Genomic DNA, 22,818 nt, shown 5'->3' with positions numbered 1-22,818 from the left:
TATCAAAGAAGACATTTGGCATTTGTTTTTTAGGGATTGGCTAGCTTCACTTAGCATAATCTGCTCTAATGCCATCCATTTCCCTGTAAATTCTATGATTTTGTTATTTTTTAATGCAGAGTAATACTCCATTGTGTATAAATGCCACATTTTTTTTTATCCATTCGTCTATTGAAGGGCATCTAGGTTGGTTCCACAGTCTTGCTATTGTGAATTGTGCTGCTATGAACATCGATGTAGCACTGTCCCTGTAGCATGCTCTTTTTAGGTCTTTAGGGAATAGACTGAGAAGGAGAATAGCTGGGTCAAATGGTGGCTCCATTCCCAGCTTTCCAAGAAATCTCCATACTGCTTTCCAAACTGGCTGCACCAATTTGCAGTCCCACCAGCAATGTACAAGTGTACCCTTTTCCCCACATCCTCGCCAGCACTTGTTGTTGTTTGACTTCATAATGGCTGCCAATCTTACTGGAGTGAGATGGTATCTTAGGGTGGTTTTGATTTGCATTTCTCTGACTCCTAGAGATGGTGAGCATTTTTTCATGTACTTGTTGATTGATTGTATGTCCTCCTCTGAGAAGTGTCTGTTCAGGTCCTTGGCCCATTTGTTGATTGGGTTGTTTGCTATCTTATTGTCTAATTTTTTGAGTTCTTTGTATACTCTGGATATTAGGGCTCTATCTGAAGTGTGAGGAGTAAAGATTTGTTCCCAGGATGTAGGCTCCCTATTTACCTCTCTTATTGTTTCTTTTGCTGAGAAAAAACTTTTTAGTTTGAGTAAGTCCCATTTGTTGATTCTAGTTATTAACTTTTGTGCTATGGGTGTCCTACTGAGGAATTTTTTGTGATCCATTCTACTAGCCTGTGTCTCTTAATTGGTGAGTTTAAGCCATTAACATTTAGGGTTATTATTGAGATATGGGTTGTTCTTCCAGCCATATTTGTATATTTATGTTACTAAACATGGTTTGTTTTCCTCTTTGATTATTCCCCCCCCCCTTTACTGTCTTACCTCCCACTGTTGGTTTTCATTGTTATTTTCCATTTCCTCTTCCTGTAATGTTTTGCCAAGGATGTTTTGAAGAGATGGTTTTCTAGCTGCAAATTCTTTTAACTTTTGTTTATCGTGGAAGGTTTTAATTTCATCTTCCATCCTGAAGCTTAATTTCGCTGGATACACAGTTCTTGGTTGGAACCCATTTTCTTTCAGTGTTTGAAATATGTTATTCCAGGATCTTCTAGCTTTCAGAGTCTGTGTTGAAAGATCAGCTGTTATCCTGATTGGCTTACCCCTAAATGTAATCTGCTTCCTTTCTCTTGTAGCTTTTAAAATTCTCTCCTTATTCTGTATGTTGGGCATCTTCATTATAATGTGTCTAGGTGTGGATCTCTTATGATTTTGCACATTCGGCGTCCTGTAGGCTTCTAGGATTTGGGATTCTGTCTCATTCTTCAAGTCTGGGAAGTTTTCTCGTATTATTTCATTGAATAGATTGCTCATTCCTTTGGTTTGGAGTTCTATACCTTCCTGTATCCCAATGACTCTTAAGTTTGCTCTCTTAATGTTATCCCATATTTCTTGGATGTTCTGCTCATGGTTTCTTAACAGTCTTGCTGAGCTGTCTATGTTCTTTTCAAGTTGAAATACTTTGTCTTCATTGTCTGATGTTCTATCTTCTAAGTGTTCTACTCTGCTGGTAGTATTCTCCATTGAGTTTTTAAGTTGGTTTATTGCTTCCTTCATTTCTAGGATTTCTGTTTGTTTGTTTTTTATAACCTCTATCTCCCTGTATAGTTGATCCTTTGCTTCCTGGATTTGTTTGTGTAATTCATTGTCGACGTGATCTTTCATTGTCTGATTTTGCTGTCTAATGTCTTCCTTGATACTCCAGATCATCTGAAGCATATATATCCTGAATTCTTTATCTGACATTCCATCTGCTGCAGCTGTTACCTCTTCTAAAGTTGAGTTGAACTGCATTGCTTGTGGTCCTTTCTTTCCTTGTCTTTTCATACTGCTTGCGTTTCTTTCTGCTTGGTGAAACTGTTGTGTTTTTGAAAAAATTTTCCCCCTATATATTTATATTGCTCTTGTATAGTTGAAAAGTCTCCCTTGCAGGGTCGGGCGGCGGTCTGCCTTCCTTGCAGGCGTGGGCGGCGGCTCTGCTCTGCCCCTCCTCCAATTGGTGTGAGGTGTCTACCACGCCCGTGGACCCCTGGGCCTGTTCTGGCAGTCGGTCGCAGGTCTGCCTACCTTGCAGGCGCGGGCGGCGGCTCTGCTCTGCCCTTACTCCAATTGGGGTGACTTGTCTACCACACCCGCGGACCGCTGGGCCTGTTCCGGGAGCGGGTGAAGGCTCTGCTCTGCTCCTACTCCAAATGGGGTGACGTGTCTGTCGCACCGGCAGGCCACTGGGCCTGTCCCACTGGTCGGTCGCAGGTCTGCCCACCTTTCGGGCACGGGTGGCAGCTCTGCTCTGCCCCTACTCCAATTGGGGTGTCGTGACTACCACGCCGGCAGGTCGCTGGGCCTGTTCCTGGCGTGGGCGGCGGCTCTCCTCTACCCCTACTCCAATTGGGGTGACGTCTGTACCACGCCAGCAGGCCGCTGGGCCTGATCCGCCAGTCTGTCGCAGGTCTGCCTACCTTGCAGGCGCAGGCAGCGGCTCTGCCCTGCCCCTCCTACCACACCCATGGACCGCTGGGCCTGATCTGCAGGTTGGTCACAGGTCTGCCCACCCTGCGGGCATGGGTGTCGGTTCCACTCCGCCCCCACTCCAATTGGGGTCACGTGACCACCACACAGGCGGGCCGCTGGGCCTGATCCGGGCGCGGGCGAAGGCTCTGCTCTTCCCCTACTCCAGTTGGGATGACGTGTGTACCACGCTGGCAGGCCGCTGGGCCTGATCCGCCGGTCTGGCGCAGGTCTGCTTACCTTGCAGGCACAGGCGGCGGCTCTGCCCTGCCCCTCCTACCATGCCTGCAGACCGCTGGGCCTGATCTGCAGGTTGGTTGCAGGTCTGCCCACCTTGCGGGCGCGGGTGTCGGCTCCGCTCCGCCCCCTCTCCAATTGGGGTCACGCGACCACCACGCCAGCGAGCCGCTGGGCCTGCTTCGGGCGCAGGCGGGGGCCCCGCTCTTCCCCTCTGGCTCGACGACAAAGCGAGAGAGACTCGGATGTCTGTGACTCACCCTCCCTACCAGGAGACCAACTGTTTCTGTCGCTGCTGGTATTGATGAAGTTCTCTCCTCCGCTGCTTTCTGATGACATCAGATCTCTGCCATGTTGGTATCCCATGCGAATGGCAGCATTTCGTTCCCTTTGCCGGGTGACCAAAGCAACGAGTGAGTCCTGACTGGCCCTCACAGGCCCCGTGTCAGTCCTGTTGCCACTGCCCACGAAGGCTCGGTTGGTATTTACCTCCACAGTACTCAGCAGGACCTGGACCGAGAAGCAGTTTCCACGGGCTCCTTAGCCCTGGGCCAGAGCAGTACCGGGAGCTGGAACTCGGCAGCTCCGTGCTCGGTGTATGCTCTGATAAGAGCAGGCTCCAAAAAGCAGTTTCCGCGGGTTATTTAGCACTGAGCCTGAGTAATTTGTCTGCAAGCCGCAGGCGAATGGCACCCTGAAATTACCTGTTCTATGCCTGAATGAGCTGCGTTCAGTCGTAAACAGGGATGGTGACGTCAGCTCTCCAAGATGGTGGCCGCTGGCCTCCTCTGTGGTCTGACCGGTGTGGAGAACTGAATTGGACCGCTTCCTTCCCCGTCTCAAACCCAGAATTCAGCACTTAGTACGGTAATTGCACAGCTGGCAGAAGCCCGTGGAAACTGCAGCGCTGTATCCCTGCGTCGCTATCTCCTCGTTTCCCAGCGCACACCGCAGACTCTAGCCGCGGGGCGATTTGCTGAATAAGCAGTGTGACCCTCCGTGCGGACAAATCTCTCGCGTTTGAGCCCCCATAGCTGATCCTCGTGCGATGGAAATCCTTCCTCCAGGTTCCAGAGCACCCCACTATTGCTGGAAATTCCTAACAAGATATCCTTTAGCCGTCCTGACTTGTCATACTCCCACACAGTGAAGCAGCACACGGGGGCAATGCACTCCCCTCACCGCCATCTTCCCTATTCCCACATTTCTTTTACTAAGGAGATTTGCCTACATTTTGTTGACTAGGATAAAAATAGGCAAAGCATATGATAATTTTAAGATAATTGTGAAAGGCAAAATATAGACAACTATTGGAAAATATTCACTAATATATTTAACTGACCAAATGAAATAAAAAGTAAACTTTAGGGGATTATGTGATAGGAAAAGAAAACAAGGTATGTAAGAAAGCCATCATAGATTGTGTTTAGGTTAAAAATACTTCACCAAAAAACAAAGAGGTGCATGTATACATGTAACAGAATTTTTAATCTTTTAGGTAGTAAATGTTACAAGTGAAAGAAATGAAAGAAAAAGAAAAGCATACTTTAATTCACTAGAAGTGAACTCTAGTCAGGTTCTGGTTCAGGTGAACTTAAATTGGTCTGAGAAGATGATTTTTCATTGCCTAAGTCAATTTGGCAAATGGGTATATCTGGGAAAAGCCAGGCTTGCATTTCACTCATTGTGAAATGCATCATATCATGGCCATACTATACGTTATGCTGAATGAGAACAAAGCCACTTTATTTGAAGTTTGAGACTAAGCATTTATAGGATATTTTTCCTTCTTCTTCTGTCATACCTTTGATCAGAAAGGCAGAGGAGAAAACAAATGATATAGTGCTTTATTGTTTAAGATAGTTGTGGTAAACATTAGCTATCTCAGTCGACTCTCACCTTATCTGAAACCTTTGAATTGTTGGGTGCCTCTGTTACATTGTGATATTTTCTACAGAACATGGGGTATTTTCTAATTAAATATTTCTTCAAAAGATAGAAAGTACTTGAGAGTGAGAATTTTGTATCAGGTTTTTATAATCCTCTAACACTCATCATACAGCTAAAGATCATACCTGTTGGTTCTTTTTTTTTACTGTCACAAAATTAAGATAATATTAAATAATAATAATAATAATAATAATAATATAAATATTAAATAATATTTCCCTCTTTCTTTGCAAAGCCTAATTTAGAAACAATTTTGAATGTATTATCTAGCTTCAGGTATATTAGTAACAATCTAGAAATATTTCACTTTGTGTGACTTTTTAAAAATATAAATAATTTGATGCTAATAACCCTAATCTGGAAGTATAAAACTAAATTTTGAATTGTCTGGATTGATGCCAACATAAAAGTTAGTTAACTTGCCTCCAGAAACCAAATAACCTTTAAGTCACAGGAGATTACTTTTAAAAAGTAGTAAACCAATGGTTGTTGAAAGGGGTTCCCAGATGATGTCATCACTCATTTTTTTCATGGCAAAATGTGAAAACACAACTTCAGTTTCCTTCCTGGAACTAAACAATTAAATCTGTCAGAAAAAATAATCTGTATTTTAAGATATAGTTGTATGCATTCCCTTTACCTTCTCTCTGGCTACTTATAGGAGTTTAGAAAAAAAGGCCAGGAAATATGTGCCCTGGGAACCAAACTCAAACTGCAAACTCAGCTTCCAATTCCCTCAATGAGCCTAGGGTTTAGCTTGAGTGACAGTGGAATCCCCAGCCAGCCAATTAGACTGTGGCTGAATTGGAGGAAGGCTGAGAAAGGCAAGAAACAAAGTCAGGCTAGAATGTATGGGTGGGTGAGGATTGTTGGGGAGTGCACTGTGGCTGACAGAAGTGATTAGGTTTGATTTAAATTGAGTTTTCTAACACTGGTACAAGAGCAAGAAGCAGATAGATTTACATGGAATGGATGGATTTTTCTGAACAGTAGCTGCCATAAAGACAGAGTCAGAAATGAGCATGATGTAAACCATTGTGAAGGGTTCATTAGCTACATTTCACTTTTATGACATTCTGTAAATGGCATCCCATATAGCTTTTGCCTGGGTTTCATGCAGCCTGGAATCAGTGTTTCTGTGAGTGGCAAATGCACATTTTTATAATTGGCCTGAAAGAAAGAGTTTATTTTTAAGGCTGTTAATATTTTTGAGAATTTGTGCAGTTTGTAATAACTAAAAATCAGTACTAAAACATAGGATGTTGTTATTTTTAGCAAATTAGACATTGTTGTCATGCTTTTTTTTTTAACTCCTCCAGTTTATAAAATCAGTGACAGCTCATATGAGGGAGCTCTGTCCTTAGTCAAATATAAGAAAAATGTCTGTAATATTTTTGTACTTCAGGTACTCAGTGAATAACTGTGTGAGCAGAGATTTGATTTTTGTTTGTTGATTAAGTAGTTCATATTCATGTTTTACTATCTTACAAAGTATTATTTCCTCACCCATCTCTATTTTCTATAAGCAGCCCTTTTTGAATGGCCTGTGGGAAGTGTTACTTATCTTCTCTGAAACTTTTTTTGATAGGTCTCTCAGTAATAATTTCAACTCTTTTGATTTATATAATAAAGATGTAATTTCCCTGGAAATTATTATTTACATTTTATTTTAGTGATCTCAGGGGCAGTCTTCTATATCAATAGGAGTTGTGATATTTAGAATGGAAAGCATTGCACTCAACTAACATTTTTTTTCTTTATCTACAAAGATTGTAATTTAGTTTCTATATTTGAGAAGATAAACTGTTATTATTTTAAAACCTTTCTAAGGTGTCTTATTAGTAAGTTTTAAAATAATTTCCTTAAAAATAAGTGATTCATGTAGGCAAGAAAGGATGTTAACTCACCTACTGTTTGTTGCTATTTTGTTTGGGAAAAAAAAAAACCTAATTGCAAATTGTGGAACACATTGAACAGAAGTTCAAACACACAACAACTGCAAAAAGTAAAAGAAAGCCCATTAATATGGCATTGCTACACTCTAAATGTTTGTGTCCCTCCAAAATTCATATTGCAATTTAATCCTCACTGTGGTGCTATTAACATGGGACCTTTGGAGAAATTATGAGGGATTCACCCATATAGATGGAATTAATACCCTTAGTAAATAGGCTTCAGAGAGGTGCTTTGCCCTTTTCTGCTATTTGAGGATCCTTCAAGAAAAGCCATACATGGAACACAACCCCATCAGACACCAAAACTTCTAACATTGGAACATTGGCTTAGACTTCCCTGCCGTTAGAACTGGGAGAAATTAAATTCTATTTTTTATAAATTACTCAATCTAAGGTATTTTGTTATATAAGCCTAAAAATGGACCAAAAGAGGCATGTGTGATTTTAAATTTTTGGTCAATTAAGTACTATTTCTATGGCTCTTCTAATCAATGCCACAATAACACATAGATGCATGAACAATATTAGGTGTGTATGTGTGTGTGTGTGTATTATAGATGGATTATTCAAGTTCTACCTTATTGAATAAATAACCTTACCTAGTATGGGGACTATCTGCTTTTAAGAAGATACACAATATTAATTATAGTCTTAAAATATACTTAACCTTGTTTTCTAGTCTTTCAATTTATAGACTTTAATTCACAATTTGTAAATATTAAACAACAGTAGACATTGTAAGTCTTCATTTGGATGAATACTGCTCATTATGCTGAAAGCACACATATGAGTTTTTTTTCTTGTTTGTAATTTCAATATACCTGTTTCAATGGGTGTATGTTACTCTTTTGTCTATGTTTAATTCATTAAAATTAAGAACATAGACTTGGGAAGGCAACTGAGTTCAAATTCTAGCTCTGCAACTTAGTACTTTTGTGTTTGGGGATAAAATAATTATCACCATTTTGCTTCAGTTTACATTTTATCTAAAATGAAAACAATATATGGATTCTTATGGTTATAATGAAAATTTAAGGCATAATATAAATAAAATAATTATAATACTGCTGATACTATGTTAGCACTTAAATACTAACTGTCATAAGTTCAGGCCTGGAATTTAAGTGCAACATCTCTCAACAACCGAAAAATATATCCATGAAGTTATAGTGGGGAAAAAAAGTGACTAATACGACAGAAGGGCTAAGCATTAAGGTATTATGAGAAGACAAGAGGAGTTATCATTAATTAAAGAATTGCAAATAACATCTCAATATTTTTTTTCTGTATGACTATGAAATTCCATTCCAATTTAACTGGAAGAACTGATCATAAACGTTTAATTCAAACTCTAACTGTTCTTCATAGAATCTTTAGCCCTAATAGCCAAAATCTGAAAACAACTCAAATGACCTTTAAGATATGAATGAATATACAAATTCTCGTGTATCTATAACATATAATAATACTTAACAGAAATAAAGAACTGATAACATGCAATAACATGGATGTATCTTATTATGGTTTAGATATGAGATTCCCAAAAGCTCTTTTTTTAAAATTTTTTATTGTTGGTTGTTCAAAACATTACATAGTTCTTGATATATCATATTTCAAACTTTGATTCAAGTGGGTTATGAACTCCCATTTTTACCCCATATACAGATTGCAGAATCATATCAGTTACACATCCATTGATTTACATGTTGCCGTACTAGTGTCTATTGTATTCTGCTGCCTTTCCCAAAAGCTCTTGTGTGAGACAAATTAAGAATGTTTAGAGGTGAAATGATTGGGTTGTGACAGCCTTAACCCAATCACTGTATTAATCCCCTAACAGGGATTAACTGAGTGTTAACTTCAGGGTGGCAGGGTGTGGCTGGAGGAGGTGGGCATTGGGGGTGTGCCTTTGGAGTCTATGTTTGGTGAGCTTAGCTTAGTCTCTCTCTACTTCCTGGTCATCAGGTGAGCTACTCCTCTCTACCACACTCTTCCACCATTATGTCCAGCCTCACCTAGAGCCCTGAGGAATGGAGCCTCCTGTCTAGGATCTGAAACTGTGAGCCTCCAAATAAGATTTTCCTCCTCTAAAATTGTTCTTGTCAGGTATTTTAGTCACAGCAGTGAACAAATTAAGACAATCTGGAAATAGTTTGCTGAATGAAAACAGCTCCAGCACAAAAACCTATGTATTGTATGATTCTATTCACATGAAATTCTAGACATGAAAAATCTAATTACAGTGATTAAAAGAATCACTGATTTCTTGGATTTAAACTAAAAATTAAATAATTCTTTGTGTTAAAAGCCAATGGTTTTACAATTTTGAAATACATAGCATACAGTGTTGTTATCTAATCACATTACTGTGCAATAAGCAGGTAAAAATTTCTTCTCTATAACTGTAACTTAGTACCCATTGATCAACCTTTCCCCTTTTCCTTTCCTTCCTCCTCTGCACCTAATCTCCCCAGCCTCTGGTAACTACCATTCTACTCTCAACATCTAGGTGATCCACCACATTCCCAGCCCCTTTTAATTTTATTTTGAGATAGGGTCTGGTTTTGAACTTGTGATCCTCCTGCCTTAGCCTCCAAATCCATTGGGATTACAGGCATGCACCACTACACCTGGCTGTGACGTACCATTTTAGATTGCACATGTGAATGAGATCATGTTGTTTGTCTTTCTGTGCCTGGCTTATTTCACTTAACATAATGTTCTCCTGTTCCATCTGTTTTGCTGCAAATTATAGGATATAATTTTTTATGGATGAATAATATTCCATGGTATCCACATGTGTATATGTGTGTAATATATATATATATATATGTATATGTGTGTATATATATTATACGTAATATATATATACACATACACATATATCTGTATGTATATATACATATACACGCACACACCACATTTTCTTTACCCATTTATTCCTTGATGGGAGAATGTTGGTGGGAATATAAATTAGTAGAGTCACTATGAAGAACAATATGAAAGTTCCTGAAAGAACTAAAATATATCTACCATATAATACAGCTAGTTTCTTTCTGGGCATGTAACCAAAAGAAATTATATCAGCATATCAAAAGAGACACTGGCATGTCCATGTTTTTTGATGCACTATGAACAATAGTTAAGACTTGTAATCAACCTGAATTCTCATTGCTGATGTTTTAAGTACCTAGTTTGTGGTACTTTGTTATGGAAGCCCTAAGAAATTAACATAGCAAGTAACTAGAAGCAACCTGTGTGTCCAATAATAGATGACAAATTAAATATGTTAAGAAACAATATTTTAAGGAGCTAACATATACTCTTTTAATAAATGGGACAGACCTATATGTGTTGATGTGAAAATTTATTCCAATATATCAAGAGAGCAAATTACAGAAGGTAATACATTGTGTGTTTACAACGGTAAAAGAAACTAATATGCGTGTGTTCGTGTAATGAAGTAACAGAAATGTCAACAGCAACATTTCTGTAAGTAGCCAGAATATGAGGAAATAACTACTTTATGTTTTACCATCTTTGCTTTAATGTCTTTGACAAGAATTGTGTAGAGTTTTCATCATTGACTATTACAGATATGTTCCTTTACTGTCCAAATGCTTTCAGTTGGTTGTTTCTCTTTGCCTATAAACCAAAGGCCCAAATATTTATTCAAAGACTGCCAAGATGTGGGTCCTTCAATCTCTCCATCTTTGGTTTTACCTCTTTCTAAATCTATGCTTATTCTTTTAGCAAAAGCATTACCCTTTCCCACTGGATTGCAAGCTCCATGTAAGCAAGTACTCCATCAGCAATTTCTATGTTTTTTTCACCTCTAAAATAATGCCTGGAAAGACACTGAAACTTCTATTACATGAACAACTAAATTAATTTTGTGCTCCAATGCTCCATTTAATAGGTCATGGCCTTCTTTCTAAATATATTACTGTCCAATTTTCTCCACTCATCTCTTTCACATCATATAGAGCTCAGCTTAAACATCAATGCCACTTTCTAGGAAGGCTTCCTGACATTGTAAACTTGGATATGTCTGTCTGATTTTGTATCCTGAGACACCTTCTATTTATTCCACTCATTTATCAACATAGAGGCAAACTTGGTACTATGACCATGACCATCCCCAGCCAATCCTTCCAGTTCATTCTATTATTTCTGTACTCACAATTGCACCCCTCATACATTCACATTCCTTTTTACCCAGCTTAGATTCCAGAGTCCTTCATTATAATAAATCCCTAACCATCATTAATTTAATTGTCCCTCACTCTACACCCTCCACATGATTTCTTTATTGTATTCACATTTTATTTTCTAAAAGACATTCTTCTTAGATTGAACCCCACCTACTCTGAGAATCATAACTTAGTCCTTTCCTAAAAGAGCATTCTATTGACATACAGATATGCTCTGGTGTTGCCCATGTTAAAAATCTCCTTACTCTATTAACCACTCATATCCCTCCACTATAATCCCATTTTTTCACTTTATAGAAAACATTTACCAAAACAGATATCTGTAGTCCCTTTCTCAACTTCCCCACCTTTTATTCTTCCCTAAATCTATTCTATCAAATACTTTCTGCCTCTCTGCTTTACTGAAACTGCTATTCTCAAGGTAAACAATAATTTATATGCTGTTCTTCCTTACTTAGCAACAATTCACCCAAACATTGTATCTTTTAAATTTCTGAAACACTTTCTTTTCACTTATGAGGCAACTTCTTTGACTCTCTTCTGGCTAGCCATTAAATGTAGGGTTGGTTGTTCTTTGGCATGGGTGCAACCCCTTTTCTCATCCCTATTTATGCTTTCTTCTTAGTCATGGAGATCAGTCCCAAGACATCAAACACCATTTATTCTGCCCTTACTTATCCCTTAGTAAAAGATTTGTATATAAAACTGCCTATCTAATATTTACTGATTTTAACAGTTTTTCTTTCTAAATGACTCTTAATATATTCTTGATTAGTAGAACATACCCAAAGACCAACCTGATACCTGCCACAGTCTTCTTATCATTCAGCCAGAGACATAACTATCTACCCAGTTGCTCCAGTAACTACATCTAGAAAATATTGTTCATGCTTTTTGTCCCCTCAAATTAAAACAGTTCTATTCTACCTCCAAATTTGGTTAATTTTGACTATCTTCTTTTTCATTCCAATATACCTTCACCTATAATCTGGAAGAATCTCCTGATGGTTTTCCTCTTTCATCAAGTAAAATCCATTCACTACAGAGCACTCAAATCAATTGTGACAAAACTAATAAGATTCTATTCCAGCATAGAAATATAAGCCTTTGGGACTCCACATTCTTTTTACAAATCTTGTCATCCTATGCTTACCTGCTTATTTTTGTTTGTTTGTTTTTCCAATCAAATAGGTTGCCCTGTTTTTCCTAAAGGAAAATTGTGATGGGTGGTTTATTGGAAATAAGTCATAGCTCATGACTGTGTTTAGCAAGTTAAGCTGTTCCTCCTCTCAGTTTGACTTCCAAATTCCCATGAAAAAGTCCCTGGTTGACCCAAGTTGGGTCAATGCCTGACCCAGCTATTATCATCTTCCCCTTCCAGAAAAAAAGTTTGTAAGGGACTTTTACATTTTTTTCTTTTTTATATTTACCTATGTGCAGAATAATCTGGTATAAAGAGAAAATGTGAGTGTCAGTCTGAAGATTGGAAAGAATAGTTGGTTCTCTTGTTATAAAGGTGCTTGTTCATTGTATATATTTTCAGTGTTTCCAAAGACAGAATATTGCAACTTGAAGCCAATATTTTTTTAGAAAATTATCACTCTTCTGTTTAGGGAGGCTGCCTTTTCAGCTTTGAAAGTAAGCTGAGAGAAGAAAAATAATGTTTGCCATAGTCATTTAAAGAGATAACCGAATACAGTACTGTAATGAGAGAATTGACTTTCAATGTAAACACCAAACAGTAAGGATTCCTTGGCTCCAGTAAAGCACTGCAACTAACTGTTCTGAAATCATACTTCACAGAATTACAAATTTCATTTTTCTAAAGACACTGCATTTAAGAACTCAACTAATCCCAGTGCAGGCAGCCACAGGGGGCACACATCTCTTAGTAAATACTGAACCAATTAGCTAGTCAGAGCTCCCACTTTAAGCCACCCTGGTCTCAGGGATGTAATGTCCTCTCTAGTCCCAGTTATGGTGGGTACTCCTGCTGTTAAAAGTGGTTTCAGAGTTGGTTATCTTTTTCCATGGTGATAATGATCTTGGGTTTCTAATAAACATAATCATAAAGTGACCTAACATTTGAAACTTAGGAGAAATATATTATACTTTGCCTTAATTACCAACCAAATCTTTGCTTTTTACCATTTGGCTCCTGAATTCCCTATAGGCATGATTCTTATCTCAAGCCACCCCAGAAGAAAGCCTACAGAGATACAAGTTTTACTATTTTGAGCCAGAGAAGATTTAAGACAATAATTCTCAAACAAAGTTATATTCCTTCAACTCTGATTACTTGGTGGTAGGTTTTGATGCTTCCTTATCTCAGTAATATCTTTCAACCGGGGAGATCAAAATGACCAGGGAGAAATAAAATCTTCACTTTAGATTCTGCCTTCAAATCTAAACTGTTTACTTCACATGAACAAATTAAGCCTTGTGTTTACTCTCACTTTTAGAGAGATGATGGTCTCCTTCCTGTGGTTGTTTGTAATGGGTTTTCTAGAAAGATGTGAAAGAATTGCTGTCACCAAAATTCCCTCATCTAAAATAATATACCTGGGAGGTGAGAAGTGAATTGGTTATCAATTTTTGAATGATAGAAAAGTGCCAAAATTACTTTCTTCAGATGTTTCAGAGATTTTTTTCATAGTATGAAATTCTTTAGAATACTCAAGCTAAATGTTTAATGGTCCATAGGTTATAAATAAAATTTTCTGTATGTCAAAGTGACCTATATTTTGTGGGTGAGAAAAAAAGGCAAAAATGCTGTAAAGGCTCTCCCTTCCTGAGATACCAGTGGTTCTAAACCCTCTACAATTTTGTAATACAAAGTGGAACTCTTTTGATTGATATTTTCTAATTCCAGGAACTGGGTAAATATCAATTTTTTTATGTTGTGTAAGGGTTTATCTTACTAGCACTTTGCCAAAAAGTTTGTTAAGATTGTCCTAGTTGCTTTCTCCACTTGTCTATATTCATGGCAACTGCCTGTTGTTCTACCTTCCTTCCAGGTTCATGCTAATTCTGATTCCTACATCTATAGCTCTTAACCTGGTAGTTCATATAAATCATGTGTGCACTTTTAAAACACACAGATATCTGGGCCAAAACATAGCCTGGGGATTCTGATTGCATAGCTCTTGGATATATATTTATAAACAACAAAATAAAAACAAAAACATTCCAAGGTTAATTCTGATAGGCCGCTGCAGATCCAACCTAACAAAACGGGAGGAAGTTAGGAGACTAAAGCCCATAATTCATCATTTTTTCTAGTAATTCTAAGAGAAGTCCCCATATCCCATGCAAAATTGAGGTTCCCCAATTTTAAGTTTTGGACTTGGTGATTTCTCTAAAAAATAAAAGTTATTTTCTTTTAAATTCACTCTAATTGTGTGAATTTTTGCCCTTAAACCAAAGACCAATACTTGGAGATCTTCTATCTAGGATTTTATTATCTACAAGTCTGTCAAACCTGATTACTCAATGTTGAATATTGTTTCTTCCATTGACATCACAATTAAGAAATAAATACAGTTTTATTTAACATGCTACTATAAACACAGTTTCATTTTACATTACTCTTTGGAGTACTATTCCTAAATTTTGGTTCCTCATACCCATCCAAGTTTGGATTTCTCATGCAAGGTACTAATTGAGTACATCCTTTTGAACATACCTGTCCAAATCAATATGTCTTATTTGATGCCGTGGCCCTTCTTAATTTTCTCTATCTCATTAATGTTTATGAGACCATCATCACAATGCCTAGAACTATTTTATCATTTTCCTAACCCAGACTACAGAGGAAGAATTGATAGCATCTTATTATGTACAAACAGAGGTCATAGGAATCAGTGAGATTTGGCTTCAGGATTAGGCCAAAGAGTTATTGACAACTAAAATATGCGATAATCTGAGAAAGTGACCCTAAAACTTGGAAGGGAACAAAAGTGGCTATTAGGACCAGAAGTTATTTGTGTCAAGTGAAAGAGTGATTCCTTCAGTCCTTAGAAATCAATATCCAAATGCTGGTACCCCATCTGGTTTCAGGCTGCCAGGATATTATATCTGCTAAGTATACAGCTCCCTGATTTTGGGGAAGCACAGGTTTCCAAGTTACAAAAGCAGTGGTTTTCAAATTTTCATTCTAGTGTACTATATACAAATATAGATTCATAGGATCTACTCCCAAGCTCTTCTGATTCAACAATCTCCGGTAAGACTAAAAAATCACATATTTGGAGAAAGAACCTCCAAATATAGCTTGTTAAGGATCATGGATTGAGGAACTCTGACCATAAAAGGTCATAATAGGTCTTGAAATCTGAAGCATCATACAGGAAGAAAATTCTCCCATATGTTGGAAAAAGGGGAAATAAATATTGAAAACAAGACAGGGCCTGATAACAATTATAGGAAATTTGCTATAAGAAATTATGTAAGTGCTAAATTTAGCAATTTAACACATCTTTCACATAATTTTGAAATTAATTTTGGGGTTCTCCTCAAATCATTTGTTTTATTGATTACAAGTTGATTTCTTTTAGTTTAATATATTTAGAGTTGAAGCATCTGCACTTCAATTGAATGGCCTCAACTGACTATCCTGCCACTTACCAGTTCTTAAGTGGAGCCTGCTTTTATTGAATCTATTTGGCCACCAAAACAAGCCAGTGGTTGAGACAAGGATATCCCTAATTTGGTGGTTGCCAGGTATAGTCAGTGATCTTCAGGCCTTCTGCTATCCCAAAACAGAATATGAAATAGATCAAGGAAATATGTTACTGTGGTGGTACAACAATGTTCTTTTATATTGAGGGGGATCCTTGAATGCTGACCTAAGAAAAAGCCTAAATAAAATATTTTAAAATGCAGTGAGCCCATGCTTCTTAGCTCACTCTATGCTGACTCTAGCAATCTCCCAACTTCAGACATCATTGCTTCTCTGAGCAACAACTGAGGCATCCAGACATTTTGTTCATTCACATTGATCCTTTGTGCTGCTTGTTTGCAGGTCAAATAATAACTGAAATGAAGACACCTTTAAATCTAAATCTTTATTTACACCAACTTTTCATCATAGACTAAAAATTGTGATCTAGCCTAGCTCAACAAACATAGCAAACTTGTGCTGTCAGATATTAGATAGTTTGATGATCCCACATGCAGTTTCCTTATGGTGAATACAATTACTTCATTATTGTGGCTTAAAATTCCTGTTAGAGAGAAACAAGGAAATATAGCTCCTGGAGATGGTTCTTTTAAAGACACCTTTGATTGACTACCTTGCTATGCTATTAGTGATGTTTTTATTTTCAAGAAGGGTTTTCATCATGCCACTACCATTTGTGACTCCTGTGGTGGCTCTCAATTGACTCTCAAGCTGAATTCAATTTCCCATTCTTCATTCACCTTTACCTAAAAGTTCCTATTTTCTTGTCCTGCCATGGTCACAATGCTCTGTTTTTCCAAACCTAATTATTTTGAAGAGCTTCTATCTTAGGCTTGCATTCAAGTTTTCATATTTGCTATTATTTCTCTTAAAGCTTCCCCAGTTGCTTTTGCTATACCAACAAACACTTTCTTCACATTTTTACTTAAAAAGAGAAATGGCCATTAAAATGCTTTTATAAATGTCTTTCACTAATCAACTTAATATTACCCTGGCCACAGTGGTTCTCAGTCTTAACTGCACATTAGAATCACCTATGGAGCATTAAGACCATATACCAAACCAACTACATCAGACTCTTCGGGGCTGTGATCCAGGAAACAATGCTTGTTTATCCTCCTCCCCTAGATGATTCTAATATAATGCAAAGGTCAATGACAACTGTGTCAAATAGTTCTTTTTTATCAAATCTTAATGCGCATAAATATTAAAGATGAAGATCCTTGGGCAAGCACTCTAGATCTATGATGTTCATTTTGTTACCTTTGCTAGCTTCAGTTTTCTAAAAAATACAGGCATTTAAAATATTTAAAGCTTTAATTTTCTTAACAAGACAAATGACCCCTTCTTTTTCTTTTATCTTTAACTTTACGTTTAGTCACAAAGGTAAGCTGAGATTCTTCTCTAATATGGTGACTTTTAGAAGTGGCCAGGTTAGAGCTAATGACATATTGCTTCTGTGTTATATTATCTCTATGGTGAAAACAGTGCCAAGTTTGGTTCCAGGCAAACAGAACATCTCTGATATATTTCATAAATGTTTTCTGGTTAGAATGTAGGATCAAATATAGGGAAGTAGAGCCATTGCTTTGGCAGTACACCAAAACAGCATTAACCTGATGGCTCTCTAATTCATTGATGATTAATGGCTCTCAGTTACCTTTGTGAAAATCTGCATGAACAAAGATAAAAACAACCGGTTAAATGGAACCCATCAATGCAGGAGGAAAGGCAATGTTTTATCAGATGTTTCAACTTTATTGAGTATGCCAATAACAGTGGATAAGCACATGCCATAGCAGGCCCACCCACAGATTTTAAGTGTTTACTACATCACTTTACTGCACCACCCTGAACAGTTCTGCCAACATAAATGTATCAATGCTTCACTTTCAGTGCTCAATGACAATTCTAGATGTCTGCCCTAAAAGAAGTAGGAAATTCTGGCACCCAGAGGATGATCAGAAGAAACTGATATGTCTCTGGGTATCTGGAGGAGTAATAGTATTAACTAGAAATAGTTTTCAATCATATATCCATTGCCTATGGATATGATGGTACCTAGCAACCATAGGCACTTATGTCAACACATAAGTTAACACCACACATTCCTAGATATAATTGATTTTTGCTGTTAAGTGGAGGTCCTTTATAAGTATATTGGATTAAGATACATGGAAATCTAGATTTTTTTAACCTTTAATATGATGCTATTTGATGCTGGAGTGTGAGGGAATTCTGGTAATAAATCAGAAAATGTGTAACTACTCAACATATTTATAGTAAGCATTCATTAAATACTATAAGCTTGTTAACATATAGAAAATTGTGAATAAATTCAAATAGACTATTAAAGAATAGCTTAAGAAAGCAAATTATTAATATATTCAACTTTTAATGTTCTTCCATTATTAAGGATATTTTATATATTGACACTTTGAATATTAAAGTCTTCATATTACCTAAATTATAGGAAAGCTCTGACCAGAATATATCATGTAACTCTATAATGTTTACATGTATTAAATCATGTTTTTTTTAATTTTGATATTTGGTTGTGTGGTAATAGCCATGGATCATGGAACTCAGAGACTCATATATGCTGGGCAAGCACTCTACCACTGAGCTATATCTCATCCCTTTAAATCAAATTTGAATTTCTCTCTAGTATTTGTGTCTCATATTTTTCTATTAATCAATGATATAAGATGCATTTTATTGCTATGTATTATGTTGGGTTTTTTTTTTTTTTTGAATTTTGGTACTTTTCCATGTGAATAGCTAATGCTACAAAAGAAAGGCCAACTAATAAGACTGTCCTTAACAATAAGAGAAATTGTCCCATTTTCTGCTAGTTTTTAAAGTATAATCACTGCTTTTATTATACTGTTACTGTTTTTATAAAAAAATTATTGTGATAAGACACAACATGAGATCTACTCTAGCATCTAAAAGATTTTTAAAGTAGGGCTGGGGATGTGGCTCAAGTGGTAGCGCGCTCACCTGGCATGCGTGCGGCCCGGGGTTCGATCCTCAGCACCACATACAAACAAAGATGTTGTGTCTGTCGAAAACTAAAAAAATAAATATTAAAAAATTCTCTCTCTCTCTCTTAAAAAAAGATTTTTAAAGTGAACAATATAGTATTTTTTTTCTATAGGCACGATATTGTATAGCAGAACTCTAGAACTTATCTTGCAAAATATAATTTTATATCCATTGATTAAAAATTCCCCATTGCCCCCTTTCTCAAACTCCCAATCAAACAGAATTTATTATCTGCTTCCATAGATACCTCTATAAGTAGAATCATGCAGTATTTGCTTTTCTGTGACTATTTTATTTCACCTAATAAAATGCCCTCAAGGATCATCCATGTTGTTGCATATGGAAGGATTTCCTTCTTTATATTTTGGATAATATTCTATTGTATGCGTGTGCCATATTTTTTGATCTTTTCATCCCCTGATGAACATTTATGTTGTTCACATTTTGACTGTTAATAACACTGCAATAATATGAAATTTCTAATATCTCTTTGAGATCCTGATTTCAATTTTTTGTATTAATACCCAGAAGTGAGGTTGCTGGATATATATCTCATTTCTAGTTTTAATTTTTGGAGGAAGCTTCATATTGTTTTCCATACTGGCTACACTATTTACATTCCCATCAAAAGTGAAACTAAGGCTAGGGCTGTAGCTCAGTGGTAGAGCACTTGCCTAGCACATATGAAGCATTAGGTTCAATACTCAGCACTAGCTATGATAATAAAAGCAAATATGACTCCATTTTGTTTTGTGATTCCATTCTGTAAAACAACCATGCCAAGTAGAAAGGTCATGACTGGGGCAAGATGTCCTTTTCCTTTTGCTATAGAAACCTTTAAGAACACAGGCATTGTTTCTGTAACTAGGATAACGGGGCTCTATTTCTGTAACTGGGGTGATTGGGCTAACTGTGAATGGTTAGGCTTCCCATCGCTTGACTGCACTGTCCCGCTTCTGTAACCTGGCTTGCTTGCATTGGCTAGACCCCCGAACATCCCTTTTGCAGTTTTTAGGCTTATAAGGAACACCCTTGCAATTGTTCGGGGCTGATCAGGGGAACAGCTTTATGTTCTGGTTAGTCGCCACCGGTGTGCTTAATAAAGGCTTGATTCGATTATATGTGAGTGGTCTGGAAGTCAGTTTATGAAACCCCAGGATGAAGCTTTAACTATAACAAGCTAAAAATAAATAAAATAAGGTGTTGTGTCCATCTACAACTAAAAAATAAAAAAAAGTGAAATTGAGGAGAGAATGGCCCTTCTAATAAAAAATTGGAGTATTCTTACTAGAGTAAAGGGAAAATGGATATTGATAAGGCAAACAGCAACACTGACTACTTTCGACCTATATTTCAATATTTGATGGACAATTTAAATTCTGGTAGTCTTCACTTCCATGTTTTATTGTCAGTACCCTTCATTATAGTGAAAGTACACACTAACTCATATCACATATCAATTTGTTTGCTAATTGGAACAATTAACAGGTAATTTTTTAGAGCATTTTGTATGTAACAGACTGAGTAAATGTTTACCATCAGGCTTGGGCTGATGCAGACCTGATGTTTCCTTGGAAACAACAAAGATAAATAGAAACTGTTAGGTCATCCTATTTTGTTATGTGAATGTGTGCTGCTGTTGATGGGACTTCGTCTTGGCATGCAAGACTGCCCTGTGTGACTAGGACAGTGTGAAAAATTGTGGCTTCTATATGTCAAAGAATCCCATTGGCCACCTTGGTGCTCATACCTTGGAAAAGTGACAGAGGAAGAGAATCTGTGTACTCGGACAGGTGCTGGACTCCCCAATGAAATGCTGATGATCTATGTATTTTATCTCCTGCTTTGAATTATTCTATAAGACTTTGTAAATATAGCATCAGATTGGATTCTGTTTCTGTCTTAAGAGTATTGCTGCTATTTCAAACTCACATTACAGTTGTGCCATAGCATATACACTCTCCCTGAACTTCACATAGAATATTATTTATTCATTATAGAGAAGTCTATTAATTTGGTATTACTTAAAGATGAACACTGAGAATAAAAGGTAGCATGATTATGCAGGCAAATGTAAACAAACCAAGATCAAATACAGACAGTCCTACCCAAGACTCTCATCTCAGACAATATGCTATATTAGTAATATCTGTTCTAGATCATTTTTTGAGTAATGGCTTCAATGTTATTGCAAAGTATTTTTCCCATTTGCATCTGAAAAAAAAGTTATACTCCAGTTCCTGGGTCTTAAATTTTACTAACCAAATCACATGGAAAGTGTTAAAAAAGGTGTTTTTAAATTAGCTTTTTGATGACAGCATATAGCCTATTTTCTCTATAATCTGGTGATACAAATTTGTTTGTATTGTATTTTGGAAAGCTATTGTATTTCTCCTTCCTGTAGCACTAAAAAGTCTCCTAGTTTCTCTTTAACATCTTTCTCATGTTTTTTCTTTCTCTTGACAGATTTCCACCCACATAGGATTAACTAAACTCCTTTGTTAGGTGATTTTCTTACTACCTATGAAAGCCTTGTGTTCTTTTTCCTAATTGGAAACCATCCATCTGAAAGTTTTGAAGCTTGAATATTTTAATGGTGAATGCTCCTGTTTAAAGTGTGTGTCTTTGCTGATAATAGGTGATTGGTTATTTCAGGCACACAAAATTTGTACAACAAGAGGTGGAAGTAACAGTCAACCTTTTAAAATGATACCTTTAATGGTACCTAATATTCAGATTGCATTTTAATAAACTTTAAGTTTATATTGTAATTATGGTGTTATAATTTTAAATTTTATAAAGTTTAAATCAGGGTTACCAAATGTCAGGTGTCTGAATGGATGGAAAGTATAGGAGTAAAGTAAAAATATATGCTTTATTCAACTTAAGATTATGGAAAATAAACCACATCCTAATTAATTGACTTAGAATGTTTTGGCAGAGTTCATATGAACCAGATCCCAGCTAAGTCTGTTAATTTTAAAGCTAAAAAAATAATAAAGGTCATGTGTCACTCACTGAAAGTTCTGGGTTGTATTAAAGTTGCCTCAACTAAAACCAGAAGATTCACTGTATTGAATTTATCCTTTCTATGTCAATATGATTCATTAGAAAAACGCATGTATCATGTTTGAAATCTATAAAATACACATGCTAAGTGGTTTGGGATTTGGAGATTTTTGTTTGTATTTATTCACAAATACTTTTTGAGTAGTTGTAAGTTCTTAATCATAGGAAAGGAATGACAGCAGAGAAGAGGAAAAAACAGGTCCAAAAAAGGGAGCAAATGGGAAATAGACATGACTGTTTTGAATTAGAATGGGCACTAGAAAATGTGAATTCAAATAAACACATAGAAAAATGAAAAAAAACACACCTATTTCCAGATGTAAGGGAAACACAATGATCGGACCTTTCATAAGTAATTGGCAAGATACACCCTGTATCCATTCTGTCTTTGCCAGTCCAAAGGATGCTAAACCACAATAATGATGTGTCAAGATAAACTGTAGTTAGAATATGAACTCAAGAAGAAATTCTATACTTGAAATATTAATGATAAATTTTAGATTATCATCATGCTTAGATCTTTATTTGGACTTCAATGAAAACATTTATAAATAATGCTTTTGCTTTTTACTCATAAAACTTTTATTGAAGAATTTTTAGTACTGGGGAATTATTCCTTTTCTTATAAGATGCTCCTGCAACCTAGAATTGATCCAAGGGACATATTTTGCTGATTACTGCATTATTTTCTCAGGTAGTGTTAGATTCAAAAATGCTTCCCAAGGTTTTTCTTTTTTCTATTATTATTTCACTTTCAATTACATTGCTTTGGGAATACATTTCTTGATAGTTGATATTCAGAATCCAATTTGTGCATACAAGAATTCTCACTCCCAACAGAGCAAAAAGGGAAAACGTTTGTGTAGATACATGTTTTTAGTGTCATATACCTTCACCAAGTACTGTAATATGTACATACTCTGGAGTCACCCTCCCTGGGTTCAAATTCCAGCACTGATTCTAGCTGTG

The sequence above is a fragment of the Marmota monax genome, unplaced genomic scaffold (assembly GCF_021218885.2).
Source record: "Marmota monax isolate L192 unplaced genomic scaffold, Marmota_monax_Labrador192_F-V1.1 WCK01_AAM20220418_F8-fsc00075, whole genome shotgun sequence".
Lineage (NCBI taxonomy): Eukaryota > Metazoa > Chordata > Mammalia > Rodentia > Sciuridae > Marmota > Marmota monax.
The sequence above is the reverse complement of the archived record's forward strand: the minus strand, read 5'-3'. Positions refer to the sequence as shown.